Source organism: Sipha flava, unplaced genomic scaffold (genome assembly GCF_003268045.1).
Source record: "Sipha flava isolate LNK unplaced genomic scaffold, YSA_version1 35a_pilon_pilon, whole genome shotgun sequence".
NCBI classification, from domain to species: Eukaryota; Metazoa; Arthropoda; class Insecta; order Hemiptera; family Aphididae; genus Sipha; species Sipha flava.
The window spans coordinates 3,417,901-3,424,540 of NW_020273058.1; the positions used below are offsets into that span (position 1 = coordinate 3,417,901).

At 27.3% G+C, this 6,640-nt stretch overlaps 2 non-coding genes across 2 annotated transcripts; both read right to left on the reverse strand.

The window, feature by feature from the left end:
* Positions 1 to 434: 434 nt before the first annotated feature.
* Positions 435 to 506, reverse strand: Trnaa-ugc. Its single transcript has one exon. It is a non-coding gene; the product is annotated as a tRNA-Ala (tRNA).
* A 1,566-nt stretch (positions 507 to 2,072) lies between these two features.
* On the reverse strand, positions 2,073 to 2,144 carry Trnaa-ugc. Its single transcript has one exon. It is a non-coding gene; the product is annotated as a tRNA-Ala (tRNA).
* Positions 2,145 to 6,640: the final 4,496 nt, after the last annotated feature.

A 6,640-nucleotide genomic window follows, 5' to 3' on the forward strand; every position in this document is an offset into this window, starting at 1 on the left:
GTAAGAATTAACTTAGAACCTGAGTTATATGTCAGTTAGTATTGAATTATTATAAATAGATGGATTTACCTTGACGAAAATAATTCTATCTTTACCATAAATACCATCTTTGTGTATATAAATATATTATATTCATTTTTATTGGATATCCCGTCCAAATAAATAAACATAATTTAGTATTTATTTTTTAGATTTTTCTAACTTATATAAAAAACCTCTACTCGTTAAAACAATTTTATGAACACACAATAACAATAAAATAAAATTATTAAATACAAATTTATTAAAATATTATAACCAAAATTTTGTTATGTATCATGTTTGTAAATATTTTATAATTTTATAACTGATGACAGCACTAAAAAGCAAAATAATGGGAAAAATTATGTATTGAAAAAATATTTCGATACAAAAAAAATTGATAAAAACATTCTTGGAGATGCCGGGGATCGAACCCGGGGCCTTTCACATGCAAAGCGAACGCTCTACCACTGAGCTACATCCCCATATGTTTCAGAAGCTACAAAACTATAAAATTTAAGAAATTATATGCATATAAATAAAATATTAAGTAAAAATCTGCTATATAACTTGTCAAATAATATAAATATTTGGGATTACTGATGTGACATGTATATAAACAAGCAAGGTATTGAATGTACCCCCGACACTTAAAAACAATTTATATTTTTGTAAACAATTAACAATCAGTAGTTTATTTATCATATATCAGATATTAGGTAACTAGGTACCAACTAAATCATAGTTCCCGTCTTTATTTGTTGTATTTGTTAGTTATTAATTATTATTGTAATTGTAACCCATAAAGACCTTAAGATACCCATCAAAATATTTTTTTCTATGTACGCATCTGTTATTTAAGTTTTAGCCATTAATTAACTGCTGTAGTGTAAAATACTTATTAACTACCTACAGTATGTATAATTAAATCTAGATCATTTTTATTCTTACTGATCAGTATTACATTTTCCATGTCTTTGAATTATAACCATCGTATAAATTTAGAAGACTATGATTTATAACATGTCTATAATAATTATACAAATTTTAAATTCGCTTATTTAAATTTTATGGTGTACTAAAGTTAAAGCCAGATTATGATAATTTTGGGGCCCGGGGCCAAACAATTTTTGGGGCCCATAACCATAATCAAAATATTGGTGATCTACACATAAATATATTTCAGAGACAAAAAATATATTATATTATGTATATTCTAATTTATAAATGTATTTCTTGCTTTTTTAAATACAAAAATAAAAACATTATTTGTATAAATCATTTTTTCTTGCTTTTTGAGAAGCAAACCCTTTAATTATATCATCAGTATTAATTATCTACCTCCAAAACATCATTCTTTGAACACAAAACCATACATTTTCTTGAAAACGTCTCGTTCAATACTTGTTTTTTATATGAACTAAAAAAGAGTTAAAAAATACGAAAAAACCTACTATCCGCCAGGGGCCAACTATGGTTTGATATCCATGGTGGGCCCGGGGCCATGGCCCCTCTGCCCCTCCTTAATCAGGATTTGACTGGAGTATTCCAAAATCAATGGCCTGGCGAACATGTGTCCAAAATGAGCAATTGCTCGTGTCAAATATTGAAGGACCTAGCACCAATATTTGTTACCCAACATTTCTATATTTTTTTGTGCTATAAATAACTATTAGGTATAGTGAACTGGGTCAGGTACCAGATGTCCAGTTAATACTTACGTGTAGATATTAAGATGTTCTATTAAATAAAAACAAAGACATTATACATTTTTAAATGGTAGAAGGGTACCAAAACTGTATGTTTGCTTTTTGCAAATAATCCTGACATCACACCACTGTCCAAAAGTAGTTTAATAAGTTTCCACACAACTATTTATTCGTTGGTTGTTTGTATTGTGATATGCATAATGCATAAAAATTAAAACTTTTAAGCCTTGAAAATCTAAAAAATATGAATATTACATTATATATACAATTTTTTAAAAAAAATACCATATTTATTTAATTCATTAACTGAAGAAAATTAAAAATAATATAATATTACTTTCTTGGAGATGCCGGGGATCGAACCCGGGGCCTTTCACATGCAAAGCGAACGCTCTATCACTGAGCTACATCCCCACGTGTAATCATATATACAAAACTAATTAATTATATAAAAAAAAAAAAAATGTTATCAGAAATTTCAATATTTATTAGTCATAAATATGTCAAAGGCGTCATTGATTCCATCCGTCCTTACCTATATAAACTAACCAGACATCGTTTATCGTAAAACGAGATAAGACTATATGTGTATGTCATTTATCAGTTTTATACAATAAGTTAATAATAACTTGTTTTTAAACTTCAAAAATCTATGGATGAATTCGTACAAATGAGAATTTGTTAGGTTGTGATAATATAGGACCATATGATTATTATTAATTTTTTTGACACTAAAAGTTCTTTTTAAAGTACTGAATTCAAATACAAAAACCTAAATTTAAACATACATTTTTGAAATAGGCGCAGAATTTTGAGTTAATTTACAGATACCATATGTGTATTAATATATTACAAAATAAATGTCTTTTAATTATACGTAAGAAACTTATATTATATACTAAATATAATTTTTATAAAAAAAAATCTTCAATTCAGTAATAGATATGGAAAAAGTATTAAAGCTAGGAATATATTGACTTTTAGAAGATTTAACATTTTACTTAATTGTAACTTTTATTCTTGTCTAATTTAGATCTTACAATTGGTAACACGATTGTAGACTACATATAAATTATAAATATACCTACCTAGCTACTTGAAATTTATTAAATTTATTGTAATTATTTGATAGATAAATGTGGTTATTGATTAACCATGACAGTAGCCACTTAAGAAATTAAATGTGCAGGAGAAAGAACTGGATAAGAATAATAATAAAATATCAATAAGAATTGTTTTCATTTTCCTCTGAGACGTATAGACATAAAAATTAACGACCATAACAAAATACTCTTCGACGGCTGCAAAATAGATACGAGGAAACTTGGCCGAGAGGTTGATAGAATAAATTGAGAATCAAAAGTGGTTTAAGAATTTAGTAGCTCTTCCATAAGCCCGGTCAATTTATAGAGTTTAAAAATGGTAACCAGTACTATATTAAAATATATTTTAGAATAAAAACAAACGATTTTTTATGAAATATATTTATTATTAAATTCTAATGATTTTTGATGTAAAATCATCGAAGATTGGTGTATATTTCTTCACACATTTAATATTACTAGGTACTTTTTGTTATTAATGGTCGAGAGAAATAATATATTTTCATCATCGTCTAGCATCATAAAACCTTTAATTTCTGTTAAAGTTCTTATAGTTGTTTGGTCGTTAAACAAAATTTCAATAATATAAAACAGCAATCTCATATAATTAAATAAATTACAGCCAGCTATTGTTTACTTCAACAGTTCAACTGTAGCTAATTATGAGAATAGTTAGACACTGATGTTGTTTCTCATACTAAACAAAAATGCAGATACTTCACAAAGGTATTAGATAAAATGTACTCAAAATTTGTTGTACAATAATGATTTCTCTTGACTTTTGAACATTCCATAACATTTATGGCCTTCTATTGAAGGCCATAGCGATGACCGCTATTCGGAATACCAATTTTTAGTTATAATATATATTTACTACGTATAGTTATAGAAGTAATCACAATTCATATAATATATAATATAGACACTCAATATTCCAATTTAGTATGTACTATAAAATATACTGATTTTATACAACATTTTTTATTCGGTAAGAAAAGGTCACGATTATTAACTTATTAATAAATATAAACTTTAGAACATTAAAAACTTATTTAATATTTATAAAGGTACGAGTATAGTAGAAAGCATATGAATTACTAGTATGGTGATATGAAACAAGTCTGCAAATTTCAATGTATTGTAATATTATGAAGTTTTCAAGATTTTAAATGTTGAATATATAAATCATGACAGGTGTGCGGTGTACAAATGGTTCGGCTAAGGTTTTTAAAATGAGATTTTCTAAATTTGAACACCATTGGCCAAAAACTATTTATATAATTTTCCACGGCTCCATAGACTTATGCCAAAGTCTCCGGAACGTCTCTGCCACCGCACCTGTATCCCTCTTTAGAACATATCATTTAGTATACTCAGTTGCGCAAAACAAATTAGGTTAAACAGGGATATCATCTAGAGCAATAAACGTTTTTTAATTATGGCAAGTTTATAAAAATATAACATTGATATTACAAAGAGAACAATATACATACAAAATACATAAAAAATCTAAATTCTTTACAAAGTATACAGCTAATAAATGAAACAATTCTATAAAATTTAAATTTATTTCTACGTGTATCTAGATATCTGACATATTTACAAATTATCTCTTTAACAATTGCATACAGTAATAGTTTACTTTGACTTCAGAGCAACTAATACAAATATGAAAATTTTGCATCTAGAGCATAATGTATTATTGTATTATAATAGTTAGAAATTAAAGGAATAAAAATACATTTATAATAAATATTAATAATAATTACTTGTATGTATTCATGTATATAGCATATATGATGTCAGTTTGAACTGTTATAGTCATAGTTGGATACTGGAGTAATCAGGTAGTATACATTATTTAATATTTCAACAGTAATATTAATTTTTCAAAAAAATTATCTTAACTAGGTATATATGAGAAAAAATTATTTTAATATTGAAATTGTTAATATTAATAATTTAAATTGAAAACGAAAAAACTGATTTGATTATTTTAGTGTTTTTCATAAACCTTTTAAGTAATTAATTTATTATCAATCTATATTTTAAGGTCTATAATAATTATTGTTTGGCTTTTAACTATTCATTTGTAAATTATACATCCATTACATAGAAGGTAATATATGTTATTTTAATCATAATGCTATTCATTTTAATTACTGCTATCAATGTTATCAAACATGAAACAATAAAGTTTTTAAAAAAGATTAATAATTTTGATCTCGGTTAAAATATATATTAAAAACAGTTATTTTAACTGTACTTATTTTTGGTTAAATTTTGTGTTTTTACATTTGTATGATTTTATTATTGACGAAGAATATACCTGTTTTATTTTATGGTAAAGGAAATATGAATAAATTAATAATAAGTGTAATAATATCCATATTAAATTCTTTAATTTTTTACTGTTTCGATGAAAGTGTATAAGGCTAATGACTATACAAATTGAAATATTGCCAAAGTAAATTATAAAATACGATTTCCTAAAATTACAAACGTGAATTCAAGTTTTACATTTTAAAATGTATTTAATATATTTAAATAGGTAATATTTTGAAACAAACCATTCTACACTACATCTACAGACAATACACAGAGTTTTTTCTTTAAGTTTTTTGCTTGGCCTAATATTATTGAAACAAAATATTTCGGTTTATCGATCGTTTGCCAACAGTAAAAAATTACTATAAATATAACAAATTAAAGGAATAATATTGTATTTTTTTAACATGTACAGCAAAAACAGAAATAATAACGGTCGTTTTTCATATTTTACTACAAGTTTTTTGAGAAAAATTGTGTACTTATTTATAATGGACATCCGGTAAATGATTCAGTTCAAACGCGATTAAATTAAATTTTAATAGCACAAACAATAACGTTTCTTATTTATAGACCTTCTTCGCGGCGGCGTCGTCGGCACAAGTACAAGAGAGTTTGCGTTTTTGTAATAATTTACGGCCTTTGCGGTTGACCTTGGTTTGAAATATACAAATATTAGTAGTAGTCTTGTGAAAAAGGGAAGGTCATATGCGTAGGCGTCCAGAACGTCGTTTTTCGCTTCTGCACCTAGCAGCTATAGCGTCTATTTTTGTGTGTGTCACCGCGCGGTGCGGTATATGTGCGTATAGAGAGATCCCAGCGCGCAGTGGTGGCGGCAGTAGTCGCACTCCATTTGAATTTGCCTGAGGTCAATATTATTAATGCCCGGTAACTACATCTCATCAGATGAGATATCTGTACATTTTATTATACTACAAAACGGAAAATGGCCGTCGTTGGTACTTTTATTATAATATACTTTCCGATCGTGTTTTTCATCCCATCTTTTTATTTCGTGTTCGAACCGCAGTTGCAGTGATCATGTGCCGAGCATGTAGGCAAGGAGGTTCAAGAACCTACGGAAAGAAAATGAGCGAACGAGGCATCAAGAGAGAGATAAAGAGAGAGAGAGAGAGAGAGAGAGAGAAAAGAAATGAAATTAAGAAAAAGATAAAAGTCTTGGCGGTAAGAGCTTCAAAAATTTGGCTGACAAACGATTTTGTATGGTTTTAAAAATAAAATGACTGGCGCGCGCGCATTAATTCGGTTTCAAAGCTATCCGTTTGTAATAAACTACCACTACCGTTTTTTGCACGGTTTGTACATTATATCGAATAAGCATACACGATAATGATTATAGTATACCTAGTAAGTACGTGTACCAATCATTATTACTAATCGTTTATTATTATACACTTGGCTATTAGTATTTCTACTACTACTACTACTACTACTACTACTACTACTACTACTACTACT